Below are 21,132 nucleotides of genomic sequence, written 5' to 3'. Positions count from 1 at the left end.
AGAGAGTCGACTTGTCACGTCAGTACAGGGGGCAGTGACTGGGAATTATACAACGTACACATGTATATAGAGAGTCGACTTGTCACATCAGTACAGGGGGCAGTGACTGGGAATTATACAATGTACACATGTATATAGAGGGTGTCGACTTGTCACGTCAGTACAGGGGGCAGTGACTGGAAATTATACAATGTACACATGTATATAGAGAGTCGACTTGACACATCAGTACAGGGGGCAGTGACTGGGAATTATACAATGCACATGTATATAGAGAGTCGATTTGACACATCAGTACAGGGGGCAGTGATTGGGAATTACACAATGTACACATGTATATAGAGAGTCGACTTGACACATCACTACAGGGGACAGTGATTTGGAATTATAAAATGTACACATGAATATAGAGAGTCGACTTGTCACATCAGTACAGGGGGCGGTGGTTGGGAATTATACAATGTACACATTTATATAGAGAGTCGACTTGTCACATCAGTACAGGGGGCGGTGATTGGGAATTATACAATGTACACATGTATATAGAGAGTCGACTTGACACATCAGTACAGGGGACACTGATTGGGAATTATACAATGTACACATGTATATAGAGAGTCGACTTGTCACATCAGTACAGGAGGCTGTAATTCGGAATTATACAATGTACACATGTATATAGAGATTCGACTTGTCACATCAGTACAGGGGGCGGTGATTGGGAATTATACAATACACTCCTGTAGAGGGTCGATTTGTCACATCAGTACAGGGGGCAGTGATTGGGAATTATACAATGTACACATGTATATAGAGAGTCGACTTGTCACATCAGTACAGGGGGCAGTGACTGGGAATTATACAATGCACTCCTGTAGAGAGTCGACTTGACACATCAGTACAGGGGGCAGTGATTGGGAATTATACAATGTACACATGTATATAGAGAGTCGACTTGTCACATCAGTACAGGAGGCTGTAATTCGGAATTATACAATGTACACATGTATATAGAGAGTCGACTTGTCACATCAGTACAGGGGCCGGTGATTCGGAATATACGATGTACACATGTATATAGAGGGTGTCGACTTGTCACGTCAGTATAGGTGGCAGTGCTTGGGAATTATACAATGGAAACATGTATATAGAGAGTCGACTTGTCACATCAGTACAGGGGGCGGTGATTGGGAATTATACAACGTACACATGTATATAGAGAGTCGACTTGTCACATCAGTACAGGGGGCGGTGATTGGGAATTAAACAATGTACACATGTATATAGAGAGTCGACTTGAAACATCAGTACATTGGGCGGTGACTGGGAATTATACAATGTACACATGTATATAGAGAGTCGACTTGACACACCATTCCAGGGGGCGGTGATTGGGAATATACGATGTAAACACGTATATAGAGAGTCGACTTGTCACGTCAGTACAGGGGGCAGTGACTGGGAATTATACAACGTACACATGTATATAGAGAGTCGACTTGTCACATCAGTACAGGGGGCAGTGACTGGGAATTATACAACGTACACATGTATATAGAGAGTCGACTTGTCACATCAGTACAGGGGGCAGTGACTGGGAATTATACAATGTACACATGTATATAGAGGGTGTCGACTTGTCACGTCAGTACAGGGGGCAGTGACTGGGAATTATACAATGTACACATGTATATAGAGAGTCGACTTGACACATCAGTACAGGGGGCAGTGACTGGGAATTATACAATGCACATGTATATAGAGAGTCGATTTGACACATCAGTACAGGGGGCAGTGATTGGGAATTACACAATGTACACATGTATATAGAGAGTCGACTTGACACATCACTACAGGGGACAGTGATTTGGAATTATAAAATGTACACATGAATATAGAGAGTCGACTTGTCACATCAGTACAGGGGGCGGTGGTTGGGAATTATACAATGTACACATTTATATAGAGAGTCGACTTGTCACATCAGTACAGGGGGCGGTGATTGGGAATTATACAATGTACACATGTATATAGAGAGTCGACTTGACACATCAGTACAGGGGACACTGATTGGGAATTATACAATGTACACATGTATATAGAGAGTCGACTTGTCACATCAGTACAGGAGGCTGTAATTCGGAATTATCCAATGTACACATGTATATAGAGATTCGACTTGTCACATCAGTACAGGGGGCGGTGATTGGGAATTATACAATACACTCCTGTAGAGGGTCGATTTGTCACATCAGTACAGGGGGCAGTGATTGGGAATTATACAATGTACACATGTATATAGAGAGTCGACTTGTCACATCAGTACAGAGGGCAGTGACTGGGAATTATACAATGCACTCCTGTAGAGAGTCGACTTGACACATCAGTACAGGGGGCAGTGATTGGGAATTATACAATGTACACATGTATATAGAGAGTCGACTTGTCACATCAGTACAGGAGGCTGTAATTCGGAATTATACAATGTACACATGTATATAGAGAGTCGACTTGTCACATCAGTACAGGGGCCGGTGATTCGGAATATACGATGTACACATGTATATAGAGGGTGTCGACTTGTCACGTCAGTATAGGTGGCAGTGCTTGGGAATTATACAATGGAAACATGTATATAGAGAGTCGACTTGTCACATCAGTACAGGGGGCGGTGATTGGGAATTATACAACGTACACATGTATATAGAGAGTCGACTTGTCACATCAGTACAGGGGGCGGTGATTGGGAATTAAACAATGTACACATGTATATAGAGAGTCGACTTGAAACATCAGTACATTGGGCGGTGACTGGGAATTATACAATGTACACATGTATATAGAGAGTCGACTTGACACACCATTCCAGGGGGCGGTGATTGGGAATATACGATGTAAACACGTATATAGAGAGTCGACTTGTCACGTCAGTACAGGGGGCAGTGACTGGGAATTATACAACGTACACATGTATATAGAGAGTCGACTTGTCACATCAGTACAGGGGGCGGTGATTGGGAATTAAACAATGTTCACATGTATATAGAGAGTCGACTTGACACATCAGTACAGGGTGCAGTGACTGGGAATTATACAATGTACACATGGATATAGAGAGTCGACTTGACACACCATTCCAGGGGGCGGTGATTGGGAATATACGATGTAAACACGTATATAGAGAGTCGACTTGTCACGTCAGTACAGGGGGCAGTGACTGGGAATTATACAACGTACACATGTATATAGAGAGTCGACTTGTCACATCAGTACAGGGGGCGGTGATTGGGAATTAAACAATGTACACATGTATATAGAGAGTCGACTTGACACATCAGTACAGGGGGCGGTGACTGGGAATTATACAATGTACACATGTATATAGAGAGTCGACTTGACACATCAGTACAGGGGGCAGTGATTGGGAATTATACAATGTACACATGTATATATAGAGGGTGTCGACTTGTCACGTCAGTACAGGGGGCAGTGACTGGGAATTATACAATGTACACATGTATATAGAGAGTCGACTTGACACATCAGTACAGGGGGCAGTGACTGGGAATTATACAATGCACTCCTGTAGAGAGTCGATTTGACACATCAGTACAGGGGGCAGTGATTGGGAATTATACAATGTACACATGTATATAGAGAGTCGACTTGACACATCAGTACAGGGGACAGTGATTTGGAATTATCAAATGTACACATGAATATAGAGAGTCGACTTGTCACATCAGTACAGGGGGCGGTGGTTGGGAATTATACAATGTACACATGTATATAGAGAGTCGACTTGTCACATCAGTACAGGGGGCGGTGATTGGGAATTATACAATGTACACATGTATATAGAGATTCGACTTGTCACATCAGTACAGGGGGCGGTGATTGGGAATTATACAATACACTCCTGCAGAGGGTCGATTTGTCACATCAGTACAGGGGGCAGTGATTGGGAATTATACAATGTACACATGTATATAGAGAGTCGACTTGTCACATCAGTACAGGGGGCAGTGACTGGGAATTATACAATGCACTCCTGTAGAGAGTCGACTTGACACATCAGTACAGGGGGCAGTGATTGGGAATTATACAATGTACACATGTATATAGAGAGTCGACTTGTCACATCAGTACAGGAGGCTGTAATTCGGAATTATACAATGTACACATGTATATAGAGAGTCGACTTTTCACATCAGTACAGGGGGCAGTGACTGGGAATTATACAATGTACTCCTGTAGAGGGTCGTCTTGTCACATCAGTACAGGGGTCAGTGACTGGAAATTATACAATGTACACATGTATATAGAGAGTCGACTTGTCACATCAGTACATGGGGCAGTGATTGGGAATTATACAATGCCTTCCTGTAGAGGGTCGACTTGTCACATCAGTACAGGGGGCGGTGATTAGGAATTATACAATGTACACATGTAAATAGAGAGTCGACTTGTCATTTCAGTACATGGGGCAGTGACTGGGAATTATACAATGCCCTCCTGTAGAGGGTCGACTTGTCACATCAGTACATGGGGCGGTGATTGGGAATAATACAATGTACACATGTATATAGAGAGTCGACTTGTCACATCAGTACAGGAGGCTGTAATTCGGAATTATACAATGTACACATGTAAATAGAGAGTCGACTTGTCACATCAGTACAGGGGGCAGTGACTGGGAATTATACAATGTACACATGTATATAGAGAGTCGACTTGTCACATCAGTACAGGAGGCTGTAATTCGGAATTATACAATGTACACATGTAAATAGAGAGTCGACTTGTCACATCAGTACAGGGGGCAGTGACTGGGAATTATACAATGTACACATGTATATAGAGAGTCAACTTGTCACATCAGTACAGGGGGCAGTGACTGGGAATTATACAATGTACACATGTATATAGAGAGTCGACTTGTCACATCAGTACAGGGGGCAGTGATTGGGAATTATACAATGTACACATGTATACAGAGAGTCGACTTGTCACATCAGTACAGGGGGCAGTGACTTGGAATTATACAATGCACTCCTGTAGAGAGTCGACTTGACACATCAGTACAGGGGGCAGTGATTGGGAATTATACAATGTACACATGTATATAGAGAGTCGACTTGTCACATCAGTACAGGGGGCAGTGACTTGGAATTATACAATGCACTCCTGTAGAGGGTCGACTTGTCACATCAGTACAGGGGGCGGTGATTGGATTTATACAATGTACACATGTATATAGAGAGTCGACTTGTCACATCAGTACAGGGGGCAGTGATTGGGAATTATACAATGTACACATGTATATAGAGAGTCGACTTGTCACATCAGTACAGGGGGCAGTGATTGGGAATTATACAATGTACACATGTATACAGAGAGTCGACTTGTCACATCAGTACAGGGGGCAGTGACTGGGAATTATACAATGTACTCCTGTAGAGGGTCGACTTGTCACATCAGTACAGGGGTCAGTGACTGGAAATTATACAATGTACACATGTATATAGAGAGTCGACTTGTCACATCAGTACATGGGGCAGTGACTGGGAATTATACAATGCACTCCTGTAGAGGGTCGACTTGTCACATCAGTACAGGGGGCGGTGATTGGGAATTATACAATGTACACATGTAAATAGAGAGTCGACTTGTCATTTCAGTACATGGGGCAGTGACTGGGAATTATACAATGCCCTCCTGTAGAGGGTCGACTTGTCACATCAGTACATGGGGCGGTGATTGGGAATAATACAATGTACACATGTATATAGAGAGTCGACTTGTCACATCAGTACAGGAGGCTGTAATTCGGAATTATACAATGTACACATGTAAATAGAGAGTCGACTTGTCACATCAGTACAGGGGGCAGTGACTGGGAATTATACAATGTACACATGTATATAGAGAGTCGACTTGTCACATCAGTACAGGAGGCTGTAATTCGGAATTATACAATGTACACATGTAAATGGAGAGTCGACTTGTCACATCAGTACAGGGGGCAGTGACTTGGAATTATACAATGTACACATGTATATAGAGAGTCAACTTGTCACATCAGTACAGGGGGCAGTGATTGGGAATTATACAATGTACACGTGTATATAGAGAGTCGACTTGTCACATCAGTACAGGGGGCAGTGATTGGGAATTATACAATGTACACATGTATACAGAGAGTCGACTTGTCACATCAGTACAGGGGGCAGTGACTGGGAATTATACAATGCACTCCTGTAGAGAGTCGACTTGACACATCAGTACAGGGGGCAGTGATTGGGAATTATACAATGTACACATGTATATAGAGAGTCGACTTGTCACATCAGTACAGGGGGCAGTGACTTGGAATTATACAATGCACTCCTGTAGAGGGTCGACTTGTCACATCAGTACAGGGGGCGGTGATTGGATTTATACAATGTACACATGTATATAGAGATTCGACTTGTCACATCAGTACAGGGGGCAGTGATTGGGAATTATACAATGTACACATGTATATAGAGAGTCGACTTGTCACATCAGTACAGTGGGCGGTGACTGGGAATTATACAATGTACACATTTATGTAGAGAGTCGATTTGTCACATCAGTACAGGTGGCAGTGATTGGGAATGATACAATGTACACATGTAAATAGAGAGTCGACTTGTCACATCAGTACAGGGGCCGGTGATTGGGAATAATACAATGTACACATGTATAAAGAGAGTCGACTTGTCACATCAGTAGAGGGGGCAGTGACTTGCAATTATACAATGCACTCCTGTAGAGGGTCGACGACTTGTCACATCAGTACAGGGGGCAGTGACTGGGAATTATACAATGTACACATGTATATAGAGAGTCGACTTGTCACATCAGTACAGGGGGCAGTGATTGGGAATTATACAATGTACACATGTATATAGAGAGTCGACTTGTCACATCAGTACAGGGGGCAGTGATTGGGAATTATACAATGTACACATGTATATAGAGAGTCGACTTGTCACATCAGTACAGGGGGCAGTGACTGGGAATTATACAATGCACTCCTGTAGAGAGTCGACTTGACACATCAGTACAGGGGGCAGTGACTTGGAATTATACAATGCACTCCTGTAGAGGGTCGACTTGTCACATCAGTAGAGGGGGCGGTGATTGGATTAATGCAATGTACACATGTATATAGAGAGTCGACTTGTCACATCAGTACAGGGGGCAGTGATTGGGAATTATACAATGTACACATGTATATAGAGAGTCGACTTGTCACATCAGTACAGGGGGCAGTGACTTGGAATTATACAATGCACTCCTGTAGAGGGTCGACTTGTCACATCAGTACAGGGGGCGGTGATTGGATTTATGCAATGTACACATGTATATAGAGAGTCGACTTGTCACATCAGTACAGGGGGCAGTGATTGGGAATTATACAATGTACACATGTATATAGAGAGTCGACTTGTCACATCAGTACAGTGGGCGGTGACTGGGAATTATACAATGTACACATGTAGGTAGAGAGTCGACTTGTCACATCAGTACATGTGGCAGTGATTGGGAATTATACAATGTACACATGTAAATAGAGAGTCGACTTGTGACATCAGTACAGGGGCCGGTTATTGGGAATAATACAATGTACACATGTATATAGAGAGTCGACTTGTCACATCAGTAGAGGGGGCAGTGACTTGCAATTATACAATGCACTCCTGTAGAGGGTCGACGACTTGTCACATCAGTACAGGGGGCAGTGATTGGGAATTATACAATGTACACATGTATATAGAGAGTCGACTTCTCACATCAGTACATGGGGCAGTGACAGTGATTTGGAATTATACAACACGATGGAATGTTTGGATCGTACCAGCAAACATTTCAACTGACTTCAATACTGTCATGCTTTGAACACGATCGCGCTACTTGACGGGGTTGACCTACGAATACAACATTGCCGAGGAGATGAATGTTGAAGGAGATGAATGGCAACTGACTCATTAGTTTACTTGGCTTTTCCCGATGAACGAACGAATCGGTGTCTCTTTGGAAAGATAGGTAAACGTTTCACATTGCATAATTTTCATGCTTATTCCTAAAAGCAAAATTGTTATCAAAATCAAAATTTGTTTGTAGAAATGAAATGCATTAATATATTTTGTACATTTAATGGCAAAGTATCATCAATTAAACTTCTAACTTTCCATTTTTACTTTATATAATATCCTTTACATGATGTTTTCATTTCAGGTGTGAAAGTAATCTAAATCCGATGTATCCACCCAGAGGCGTTACACAGAGATTCCTGTCTGCTAGTCTATTTGATCGGACAAAATGTAAAAACTTCAAACCCATTTCAGCTCACTTACACAAAAGGCGAATTTCTTGTTAGCATTCAACACCCTAAATGTAATAAATCACTTTGAACTGAAAACATATCACCTGAATAGTTTAAAGAGTCTGCAGATTTATTGTTACCAAAATATGTACTTCGCACTTATATTGGAACATGGCTAGTTTCCCCGGTCAGTTGGTATCATAGTTCCGATACATAAACAGGGCGTCTCAGATAACACTGACGATAACAGTGGCATTACACTGTAAAGTGTTACACCAATTATTCATGTTTATCTGTCTGATTTACTCAGTTGCAAACTTTGTCTCCCTGTAAGTTGCGTGTGTTTTCTCTTTGATATTCATAGCAATTCATACGGCGGCCATTTTGTGAACTTTACAATGGCAATTCAGTGTAGGTGACAGGAGGTATAAAACTCACTAAATTCCCTGCGTATCACTGTGGATCGACGTGACGAATGAGTCATGCTTTCCTCGGGAATAGCCACTTCTCCTGAAGATGTAATGTACCACAAACCTGTTCCTTTCATGCGGCTCAAAATGCCTAAACATGTCCAACTCTCTGAATACAAATACTTCTCGCAAAGTGTTTCCCATTGACTAAAACCACATTAAAATAGATTCTTTCACAGGCCATTGCACACACGAACATACCCTGTGTCGCTGTTCATCTAACACTTGTACATAGCAGTGTGCTGATATCAGGGTGTCACACACCTTGGAGAGAGAGTGAGTTAGAGAGAGTGTGTGCGTGTGTGTGTGTGTGAGAGAGAGAGAGAGAGTGAGAGTGCGTGTGTGTGGGAGAGAGAGTGAGAGAGAGTGTTAGAGAGAAAGTGAGAGAGAATGTGAGAGAGTGTGAGAGAGAGAGAGAGCGTGCGTGAGAGAGAGTGCGAGAGATTGTGAGAGAGAATGTGTCATAGAGAGAGTGAGAGAGAGAGTATTAGAGAGAGTGAGAGAGAGTCTTTGAGAGAGGGTGAGAGAGAGTGAGAGAAAGGGAGTGAGAGAGAGAGTGAGAGAGATAGTGTGAGAGAGAATGCGAGAGAGTGTGAGAGAGAGTGTGTGAGAGAGTGAGAGAAAGAGAGTGTGTGTTAGAGAGAGTGTGTGAGAGAGAGTGAGTTTACCATGGGTACGGTATGGTGCTGACAAAACACTTGCCCATGATCTTAGGATCCTTGAACGCCTAAGAGGCGCAACTCTTCAAAGCGAATTGCGACGCCTAAGACCCCAAGCATGCTGTCTGTTTGTCCTGTAATACTATATGGCGTTAATCGATGACACAACGGGAAGAAAACATACATCTTTCCACATCTTATTTCAGTTGATGCCAAGTAAATTCAGATTATTTTTGTTATCCAAACGGTTTCTTCTTTCGGGGGCATAGCAAATATAAGAAACTGTAATATCGCACACGGAAACTTGCTTGAGTGCGTGACATGGTGGCATACACTTATGATAGGAAAACATTTAGAATTGATGTGTATCTCTCTCGGAGAAGACAAATGACACGTACCAAGAGTTTGTTACAGTTACAAAGAGACGAGCCGTTTTCAGTTATATGAATCCATGGAAATAAACCCGTGCCGTAATGAGAGCCAACATCTTTGTCCACTGCATTGAGGAAGACCTGTTTAGGTAATGACTACTTCATTTATGTGGTTAATGTGACAATGCTAATCCGATTTGACTGTTGCTTTGTATGTAGTAAAGTTCAAAAGGTGTTTTACATAGCATATGGAGAGCATCATTCTTCCAAAGATACACTTAGAGACCAGTCAACTGAGGATCCCACATTTCTGTTTCATTAAATATCTAACACCTGGAAGACTGTATTCACATTAGTCTTATTACTTATTCTCAATCATTTGTCACCACTCGCATGTTTCCCTTACCTACATCAAGGCTCGTCCCCTCCTCGAAAGCAGCCATACGTCGAAACGGCACAAGCCTATAATATTGCGTGTCAGACACCTGTATCAAATGAAAACTTGTATTAAGAAATACAATCTATAAATATTTCTTTTTCTCAGACATTGCTTTGGGGTATAAAGTTAATGTATACCAGCTAGCCATGTTGTTTATGAAGCGATTTTGACTGAACTGTGCATGGAGTTGTTAGTCCAGGCAAAATATAACTCCACAATTCCAGCCTAGTTGGGCAAGGTTTAAATTGGACTTTTATGGGAAGATGCTACTTTGTACTCAGCTACGTGTCTTTACATTAGTTAATAAGACTGTAATTGTTCCTTTTTTCTTAACACATTAATTTGAACATGCTGGGTACATTAAAGCTTGTTTGTTATTTAACACCACACTGAGCATAATTCCATCTAAATGACGGCTGCTCGTACATAATCGAGACTTGGCCAGGCAAGTCAGCAGTCTGTGGCAAGACGTTTTCGGTCTAACAGCCCGAAAATGTCTCTTAACATCTTTTTTGAATAGCAGTCATTAACAAAAAAAGAAAAACACAAGAAAACAATTTTTGTACAGCCATTTATCATGCCACGCCTTTCAAATGTGCAACGTGAACGTGCCATCGGCATGTTGCAGGCGGGAACGTCCGTAGCTGAAGTCGCAAGGACGATTGGTTGTAGTCGACGGACTGTTTATGATTTACAGACGCGTCTACAGCAAACGGGTACCACCGCTGGTCGCCCTCGGCCATGTCGACCACGTGTGACGACACATGCAGAGGATCGTCAGATTGTCTTACGTCACCTCCGTAACCGATTTTTGACGGCTACATCAACCAGAAATGAACTGTTTAGGGGTAGACTGAGTGCGCAAACTGTTCGAAACCGTCTGAGAACTGCTCACCTTCACGCACGACGGCCATACTGCGGGCCGATTCTGACTCAATTACACAGACGTCAACGTCAATTGTGGGCACAGCAACACTTAGTATGGACTCAGAGGAATTGGAATCAAGTCGTCTTCAGTGATGAATCCCGATTTAATCTTCGATTTGCTGATGGTAGGGCGAGGGTGTGGAGGCGCCGTCATGAACGTTACGTCCAGTGTTGTGTACAGGAAGTTGACAGATTTCGAGGCGGAAGTGTCATGGTGTTGGGTGCTTTCTGTGATAATGCACTTTCCTGGCTTCTTGTCATCCGTGGCAACCTCAACGCTGCAGCTTACCGCGACTAGGTACTGGCACCAGAACTTCTGCCTTTTATGGCAGCACATGGACCCGGTTTGATCTTCCAACACGACAATGCCGGACCCCACACAGCAAATTTGACAAGGAATTTCGGGATGCGGGAGTCAACGTCATGGACTGGCCGTCAAGGTCTACCGACCTCAATCCCATCGAACACGTCTGGGATGCTCTTGGCAGAAGTCTGCGCACTCTCCATAATCAACCACAGAATTTGCAAGATCTTGGCACCATTTTGCAGCAACAATGGCGTCGTCTTCCCAATCATGTGTTCACAAGCATCACAAGGTCCATGCGGAGGCGTTGTGTGGCAGTTGTCAACGCACATGGTGGCCATACACGCTACTGAACTTGTGTGCCATCAGATTCTTGTGCTTGGGACTTATGATTTAATTTGTTGATGTTATTACCAAATACCGTAGGTGCTTGGAACAAATTATGGTTACCACCGTTAATTAAAATCCTTCTTTGGACATTAATGATTACAAATTACCTTTCTGATACATTTGTCCGTTGTATATCATATATGGGATTACTTTTAAAAATGTGAAGTTTTTAATTTGACTCAGTATATTTAGAATTATTTCTATACATCTCTAGACATGGCGGATATGGCAATTGTATTGTAATTAATTCATATAAAATATATATACTATTTGTCAACGCTGTCTAGAAAGGATAGATTCAGTCATATGATACAAACTCCTTTTATAATTGTTTCAAGCAAGTTTGAAGAAGTTCGTGTACGTTTTAGTACGCCAATATCGAAGCTGTCGAGAGGGACTTGATTCTACATTCCCGAAATGTGACGATTTGGTCACGAATGATTCTCAATGAATCGTTGCATTTTTGCTGTATGCTGTACGCAGACCTTGGTAATTTCAGGGTGTAGTGTGCATTAAATGTGGGATCACATCAATTACATACTCATATGACGTTTATTCTTTACTAAACTACCGGGCAAAAGAAAGTTTTCACCGACTTCACTTGACCAAACACCTAAAACAAAGGCATATGTGAGATTTATGATGATTAATTTATATACAGAAATCCTTTTCCATGAATTTGAATGAAAATGCATTGTAATGCTGATATTGCATTCTCCGCAATACACAAAGAAAGAGTCAAGGGGTCCAAATTAAAAATTACACAAATCAGAGTTCATTTAAAAAGTGCATGAAGAGTCCATTAATGACACAGTAGTCAGGTAACACGTCATCAATAGCGAGTGTGACCACCCTGGGCATCCATGCACGCCAACACACGCCTCCTCATTTACGTCGTCAGTCGGCGGATAACGTCAACAGGAAATCTGTTCCATAAGTTCAATAGAGTCTGTTCAAGTTCCTGTCGGTTCGCTGGAGGCGGTACATGTTGTCTCAGCTGACGATCAAGATGATCCCAGAGATGTTCAATGGGGTTCATGTCTGGAGAACAAGGTGGCCAAGGCAATACGTTGACGTTAACGTTGTTCAGGTAGTTTTGAACAATTCGGGCGGTGTGAGGCCTTGCGTTGTCTTGTTGCAAAATTAATCCTCTTGGCTGATGTTGAATAAAGGGCACCACAACAGGTCTCAACACTTAATCCCTGTATCGCTCAGCATTCAGGTTTCCTCGGATGATAACCAGCAGTGTTGTAATCTGGCCACAAATACCACCCCATACCATGACGCCTCCACCTCCAAACGGGTGAACTTCTCTAATGCAGTTTGGCGCCAGTCGCTCTCCCCTTCGTCGAAAAACTCAAACTCTGCCGTTGAACCTGAACAGACAGAACCGACTATCATCTGTAAAGAGCACTCTCGCCAAAGTCACGTCGCTGCCACCGACGTACAGTTCGTGACCATTGCAGTCTGCGTTGACGGTGTAGACGGGTCAAGGCCATTCCACGGAAGGGTCGGTAGGCTCGTATACCAGCCGTATGAAGTCGTCGAAGGACTGTTCGTCTACTGATGGCATGCCCTAGTGCTGTTGCCGCCGTTGACGTCGCCGTTACACATAATGTTTCGGAGGTGAATCTGCCGGATGTAGCGGTCGTCGGCTGGTGTTGTCACTCTTGGTCTTCCCGATCATGGCCGGTCTTGAGTCTGTCCTGTCTGTTGGTAGCGGAATATCAACTTGCTGATGGTGGTCTTGGAGCAGTTAAAGGTTCTGGCTATCCGACGTTGAGTAGCCCCAATATTGGCCATACCGATCGCTCTGTGTAAGTCTGGGCATATTCTTGGCGTTTTTTTGCTTACTGAATGCCTGCTCTGTCCAACGTCGGTATTTATGCCATAATCATGCACGTGCATTTGGACCAATGTCTCAAAATCAGGTTTTGTACGTTTTCAACAATGCATGATTTGGAAAGCTGCGTTCGAAAATCTGCGTTGTGGTTGTGGTCATGTTGCATTTGGGCGAATGTTTTCTGCGGGGGTTCAAACCTGTACCAGCTTTTTGCTTTTTATTCAATTACTTCTAAAGTGAAAGCTTTCTTTTTGCCGGTAGTTTAAACACAGATGTATTATATTGCTAGATTTGATGTACCTTGCTGTCGTTTTTTAAAATTCCCACCTAGATGTGCACGCACTCTAACAGTTCTGCCACAAATAACGTTACACTGGATACATTCTATTATTTGATTTGTCTTCCTGAAAAACTGACACGGTGCATATATCGTTTGTCGTGCCTGATGTTTGCATGTCATCGTTTTTCCATATTACAGTATTACGTAACAAGGACCTTTCATTTTCCATCTTTAACAAACAGTTATATGATATATATTCCGTAGAAAACCATCAAGTAGAGAACGTATATTCATTCATATAAAATGTATGTACTATTTGTTAACAGTCCATATGTCGTTTGTCGTGCCTTGATGTTTTCCGTTTTACAGTATTACCTAACAAGGACCTTCCATTTTCCATCTTTAACAAACAGTTATATGATATATATTCCGTAGAAAACCATCAAGTAGAGAAATTATTTTTCTCAACGTTATCCTCAGTGATTGCTGACGAATTCCAATATAAACTCAAATGTAAACATTTCTGAATTAAATATCTAAATATATCACATCTTTTTCTTAAATGTTTCTCTTTTACAAAAAAACCCTGTCCAAATAATTTGCAAATATATGACTGTTGGAACTAAATGTAGACCGTAACCGCCATTGTGCTCATGTTATTAGTTGTGTTGTAATTGTTATAAATATATGCTCTTCCGCCGTAGTAGGTGATTTGAGAATGAAGAATTGATAAGACTGTGATGTACGTCACCTGTGTATATGACTTCATTTGAAGTTGCATGCATAAGTTACATATTACACCAAAAAAAAGATATTGAGACTATTTCTCTCCTTTCTTAATTAGTTTTATGATACTTCCCCAAAAGTCGAGAAAACGTCTGAATAATTGCATTTGACAAGAATGGGTGAGCATGACTCTTGCTTTTCTTGATTAGAGTTTATACATGGTTACCATTAGTAACGGACATTTTCACAAATGAAGACCTTGATTTTTACGTTTTCCTGAATGTAGAATGTGTCAATTCTTCGTCACTTGTAAACAGTCACTTGTAACGATTAATTGATAAATTATCAGTGTTTAAAATAAGAAAAAGATTTCAGAAGCTGTGGGCCCTGACTTAACTCTTCAGAACCAATTAAAAAACAGCAGCTTATTGTGATAAATACATTGACACACAAATTTACTGCCGGACACAAAAACCCATACAAGTTTGTAACAACGGGCACAAAATAAAATCTACCAGCCTACTGGCAGGCGCTTCTTCAAATACTTTTAATAATACACCATTTTTATCAATGAAATTCTGCTTTAAGGAACGTCTTTTTGTTATTTAACGCCACACTCGGCAATATTGCATCTATATGACGGGGGTCTTTAAATAATTGAGTCTGGCAATATGATCATCGAACTATGACATACAATCAACCACGTAAACGAGCCTGATCACCCAATCCCGATTGGTTTGCTGAAAATGATGTCTTACTCCGATCAAGGGTGGTTTAAGAAACTTTAGTGTTCTCTCTCGCAAATATAACATAACTTTCTAAAGGAACCTTTTAAAAGTAAATCTCACTCTTTAATAAAATTTGTACATTGATTTTATTATTTGTATTATTCATAAGTTGAAAGTTAGACATACTTTGTCTGTAGAACGCACATTATGAAAGCATTCCCTGCAATTGCTAATCAGTTATCAGTGAGAGAGGGACCGTGTTCGGTTTTACGCCGCTTTTAGCAATGTTCCAGCAATATCACGGCGGGAGACACCAGAAATTGGCTTCACACATTGTACCAATGTCGGGAATCTAACCTGGGTCTTCGGCGTAACTAGCGAAAGCTTTAACCACTAGGCTACCCGACTGCCCCCTAATCAGTTATCACTATTGTTGTGGTTATGTACATTACCTTTATGGGGTATCCTACGTTACAAAGATCAATATTTACATGGACAAAAATTGTACGTTTCAGAAATGGGTAAAACCAATGTAGAGAAGGGGAAAGACAAAACAGAAAGGAAGAAAGAAAGATAATTGGAGTCCTATCTTGCAAAAGAAAAGAGGAGAATGTCATTTTATGTCCCGGGTTCTGATTTGAGAAAATGGTGAAAAGAAATAAAATTAACACAATGGGAGCTCAGAGTTAAAAAGACGCCTGATGTTTAAGAAGAAAGACAGGCCGGCAAGTAACTCACGACCAGTGACACCCGTGGCTGTGACACAGTAGATCAAGCAGAGTCACCGAGAAATGAAGTCATAATTGTAAGAATGTTCTTCCAGTACTCTTGAGCTGTAAACGAGACGACGAATCAGAAGAGCAGTTGCTAAACACAGAACAATTTCACTACTGAAACTGACAAAAATCGTCCACAAAATATCATTCATCAATTAAATGATACAAAACCTTCCAAAAGCATGAACTTATAAGAACAATCAATTATCTGAAGAAAGTAACTTAACAAAATATTTTGACGTTTGTTTTGAATTTGGCTTCTTCGAAGAAAAGGTTTCTTTTTTCTGCCATTGAGAGTTACTATGCTTTGGTTACATTTTCATGATGTAGTATTAAAAAGGAAGTGACTCTGAGATAAAACTTTTTCAGGCAAAGGTACAGTTACCCTGACCAATAAAGGGTGCAAGGGTCTACCGAAAGCAGCAACTGAACGAGATGATAATGAGTTAACTTTCAGTTGACAAGAGATTCACATATGTCGTCGCTCATACATAGACCGACCCGTGAAGATCCGGGTTAGAATAGGTCTTAAGGAATCCATGCTTGCCGTAAAAGGCGACTATGCTTGTGGTAAAAGGCGACTAACGGGATCGGGTGGTCAGGCTCGCTGACTTGGTTGATACATGTCAGAGTATCCCAATTGCGTGGATCGATGCTCATGATGTCGATCCCTGAATTGTATGGTCCAGACTCGATTGTTTACAGACCGCCATCATATAGCGGGAATATTGCTGCGTTAAACAACAAATAAACAAACAAATATATTCTAACCCGGGTCTTCATGTGTTGAAGATGCGGTTCACGACCATGTGGTGAATCAAACCATGTTCGTCGGTGTTACGAGCGAATTTGTTAACCACAAGGCTACACCGACACTTCTCATTTACAGAGAACACAGACATCAATACCCCGAATACCCCGAAACCTCAATATAAACGACCACTGGTGTATTACGCTGTGTGTTTAAATATCTTGCGTATTGTGAAGCGACAAGGAAGTGACACCTGGTGCATGCTGGCCTACATAGTTACATGCAGTGTGTGACCGAGCGAGAGAGAGGCCGTGCTCAAACAGTCGGTTGCGCAGAGTTCTTTGATGAAACATAGCTGGTACACATGAATAAGATACCTTCCTTTTTGAAACCGGGTTGTCTTAAACTACCACACCGGTGCACACTTTACAGTTATAAAGAGGGTTGGGACTAACGCTGCTTTAAACTGAACTATTGCGTGGTGTTACCATCTAACATATGTGATTTAAACATAGTATTATTCAATAAATGAACCTGGATTGGTAAATAAGTCACCTGACTTATGTTAATACCGCGCCAGTACAAAGTAACAGGAGGTAAATCATATTTATTAAATCTACATGGATTTTCTATCGTGGGGCGATCGGGACCGGACAATAGGTTCGAGATATCGATATTTTCAAGGTAACGGGGTTCGAGATATCAAGGTTCGGTTATATATACGCAACTTGACGCATGGCGGGGATTCATATGGTTGTTGAAAACATACATAGTGGAGATAAGTATAATGACGTGGCGTTTAGTATATCTTTGAAATTATATGCATTGATAGTGAGTAAGTGAATTGGATTTAACGCCGCTTTAACAGTATTTAAGTCTTATCATGGAGTGTCAACTTCAACTACAGAAATGTCTGCAGGAATCAGAGTCCGTTGTACGATTCAGATTATGCCAGAAGCATGTTAGGTTGTTTGTCCAGCAACAGTCTACCTATATGACAGGCTTCTGTGTACAGTAACTCCTTTTTCCCGGAATTCTACCACCTAACAACATAATCTTTGTTGTGATATTTGAAACCTGTTTTGCTTTGAATGCCTGTATTGTTCACACAGGTGTGTAACCAGGTCGAAAGGCTTGTCAAGGACCGGTGGTTATGCACACGGAAATATAATCTCAGCCCGATCTAAAGCAGTGTAAACTTCTAATACGAAAATAGGAATGGATTCGTGAACACAAACATGATAATAGGGACCTAGCCTTACTGATCGGCTGTTTTTTATAAAACTGGAAACTGAACACGAGTATGTAAGCGATGAAACCTTCAGCTGGGAAAGTGTTCTGGGGGAATGGAATCCTGATGAAACATTCCACCACCTGGCATGATATTCAACACAGAGTTATCCACTCGGACAGAATTATCAATGAATATATGTTATAATTCCAACAGCGATAAATATGGACAGCTAAAATATATATAAATGGTGGAACCCAATAATATTTATAATTAAATTAAGGCTACATAAATGAAGTTAAGGTAGGATAAACATTTACATTTAATGTTACTTTTCAGAAGAAATAGTAAATGAAATTGAATGAATTTGAAAGGAAAAGGTAACATAAAAAAACACGTGTTTGCAATCTGTCACGTGATGTAAATCAGTTTCCTGAACATGAGAATCAAAATGAGAAGACTGATCGTGGATAATTACGCAGTCAACGACACACATTTGACAGAAAAAGAAAGTATGGAAGTCTATGAATACAACATGCTGCACATATTCATATTACATGGCTCTTATCCATGGAAGAGCGCAAGATTTGGATGAAGATGGCATAAATGTAGGGGAAGCCGCATTATTGATGATTCGAGAATGAAGCTAACTCCGCTTGTCTAATCTAAAGTTCGAGCTTGGCCAACATTCGAAACAAATCGGACTTGTTGCAGAGATTATGTTCTACGTAAATAGACCCGTATTACGAACTACCATTTTGTGTATTCAAAATGAGTATTGTGAGTATTAATTTTTTATACAATGTGCAAATGTGAAGGAACTACAGCAGAGCTCACTTCTACGAATCTCGCAAAACTAGGTCGTTGGGTCATTAATATTCATGAGTTATTCCTTTTATGGAACAAGTTCCCGGTAAAAAGTTTGAGGTCATAGGCGTGTATCATGTCCGATTTCGAATCAAGGTTTATTATTATTATTTTCAGGTTTATATCATCACCGACATTTATTTTCAAACTTCATTGACTTCGTGTACCTATCGTAGAACTAACGTCACACTAAATAATTCATAAAGACATTTCTCATGAAAATAACACAATGAGAATTATATATAATGCTACATATCCATACCAACAAAACGAATGTGCGCCTACTAAATGAGGGTGGGGGTCGAACGTAGGTCTTGAAAATATATTCAAGGAAAAAGTTTATGTCGAAGAAAATCTCAGGTATAACTTGCAACCGGAATATTTTCCAGGACGTGACTATATCATATTACATCATAGAGCATAATGACAATGAATCTTCGAAACCCCCCCCCCCCCCAACACACACACACACACGCGCACACACACACACGCGCACACACACACACACACACACACACACACACACACGCACACATCTTTTACAAACTTGTAACAGTATAACAGAAAGAAGAGCCTTACTTACCAGCCGTGACCAAACACACCAGTTGAAGCTCTAAATGCAGTGCATTGCGCCAGTTGCAGCCTATTTGCTGTTGTCACCTGACAAGACTGGCTGAGCCCATCCCATGCGGTATGTGATGCGTGTTATATCTGTGCATTCAAACAGACAAAAAGAAAGAGAGAAAACACGTGACGTCCTACAGTCGACAGGTACAGGGAAGATATTCAATTTATGAAATTGATAGAATTCAAAATTGATAGAATTGATATTAAGTATATATATATATATATATATATAAGTATTGACAGTTCCCTTGATATAACAAACAACAGTACAAGTGTTGGAGATTTAAATGCAAGTAAGGAGTAAGGATTTAAGAAATATCATAGATGAATAAACACGGGTAACACGATATTCAAGTACATTGTTTGATCCTATACGAATCATCGAAGATGTAAATATTTATATTGTGGAGAATCAGAATTTTAGGGCAAACGCTTTCTAATTGTAAGAGGCAACGTAATGGATTGGTGGTCAGCTTGTTGACATGGTTGATTGTTTGCCATCCACGGATTGGAGTATTGATCATAATATCACTGGATTATCTGTTCCAGACTCGATTATTAAGATGCGACTGCCATAGGCTGGAATAGTGCTGAGACAACACCCAGAACAGATACAACTCTTAAATGACACAAGACATGTGACACTGCTCTTAGGCCTTTCATATATTTACTTTTCAAAGTGTACTTTACGCAAAGGCATATAATAAAATGTTGAGTTATTACCAGGCCATGAATGAAAAGTTCCTCCGCAATTATGGCTACAGCACAATGAAATGTAAAGTCAATAATATAATGTTGTCATAAGAACTATATATACTTGAATAAATCATAGAACGAATTAACAATTAATATCGTTCTCTTGTTTAAAAGGAGAATGTAACCATAATGCTTTAATCTACTAATGGCTGGGAAGTGCCTTGGGACACGAGTTTGAATTGTGTTGATTTCATGTATTTTAATATCACGCTTTACATTACTGATGTATATGTTATATATACTATTACAGGAGCATTACACTATTAGAGGGAAATTACACTATTACAGGATCATTACACTATTAGAGGGAAATTACACTATTAAAGGGGCACTACACTATTACAGGGGCATAACACTATTAGAGGGGCTTTACACTATTACAGTGGCATTACACTATTACAGGAGCCTCACACTATTACAGGGGAATTACACTATTAGAGGGAAATTACACTATTACAGGGGCATAACACTATTACAGGGGCATTACACTATTAGAGGGGCATTACACTATTAAAGGGGCATTACACTGTTAGAGGGGCATTACACTATTAGAGGGGCATTACACTATTAGAGGGGTATTACACTATAACAGGGGCATTACACTATTAGAGGGGCATTACACTATTAGAGG

At 40.9% G+C, this 21,132-nt stretch overlaps 1 protein-coding gene across 4 annotated transcripts in view; it reads right to left on the bottom strand.

The window, feature by feature from the left end:
- LOC124122486 (serine/threonine-protein phosphatase 6 regulatory ankyrin repeat subunit B-like) overlaps positions 1-19,781 on the bottom strand; it is a 58,958-nt gene extending 39,177 nt beyond the window's left edge. For 2 of the 4 annotated variants that reach the window (XM_048394636.1, XM_048394640.1), the window contains exons 1-2: positions 19,702-19,781; positions 10,263-10,341 (exon numbers count right to left, since the gene is read on the bottom strand). The gene's annotated coding sequence lies outside the window, so the exon portion shown is untranslated. Of the gene's footprint in view, positions 1-10,262; positions 10,342-19,701 lie in introns of those variants that run through there. The other 2 variants (XM_048394637.1, XM_048394639.1) reach the window with 2 other exon arrangements.
- Between the last annotated feature and the right edge of the window lie 1,351 nt (positions 19,782-21,132).

Source organism: Haliotis rufescens, unplaced genomic scaffold (genome assembly GCF_023055435.1).
Source record: "Haliotis rufescens isolate VD_foot unplaced genomic scaffold, xgHalRufe1.0.p SCAF_13, whole genome shotgun sequence".
In the NCBI taxonomy this organism is placed as follows: domain Eukaryota; kingdom Metazoa; phylum Mollusca; class Gastropoda; order Lepetellida; family Haliotidae; genus Haliotis; species Haliotis rufescens.
This window is presented reverse-complemented; position numbering and strand designations above follow the sequence as displayed.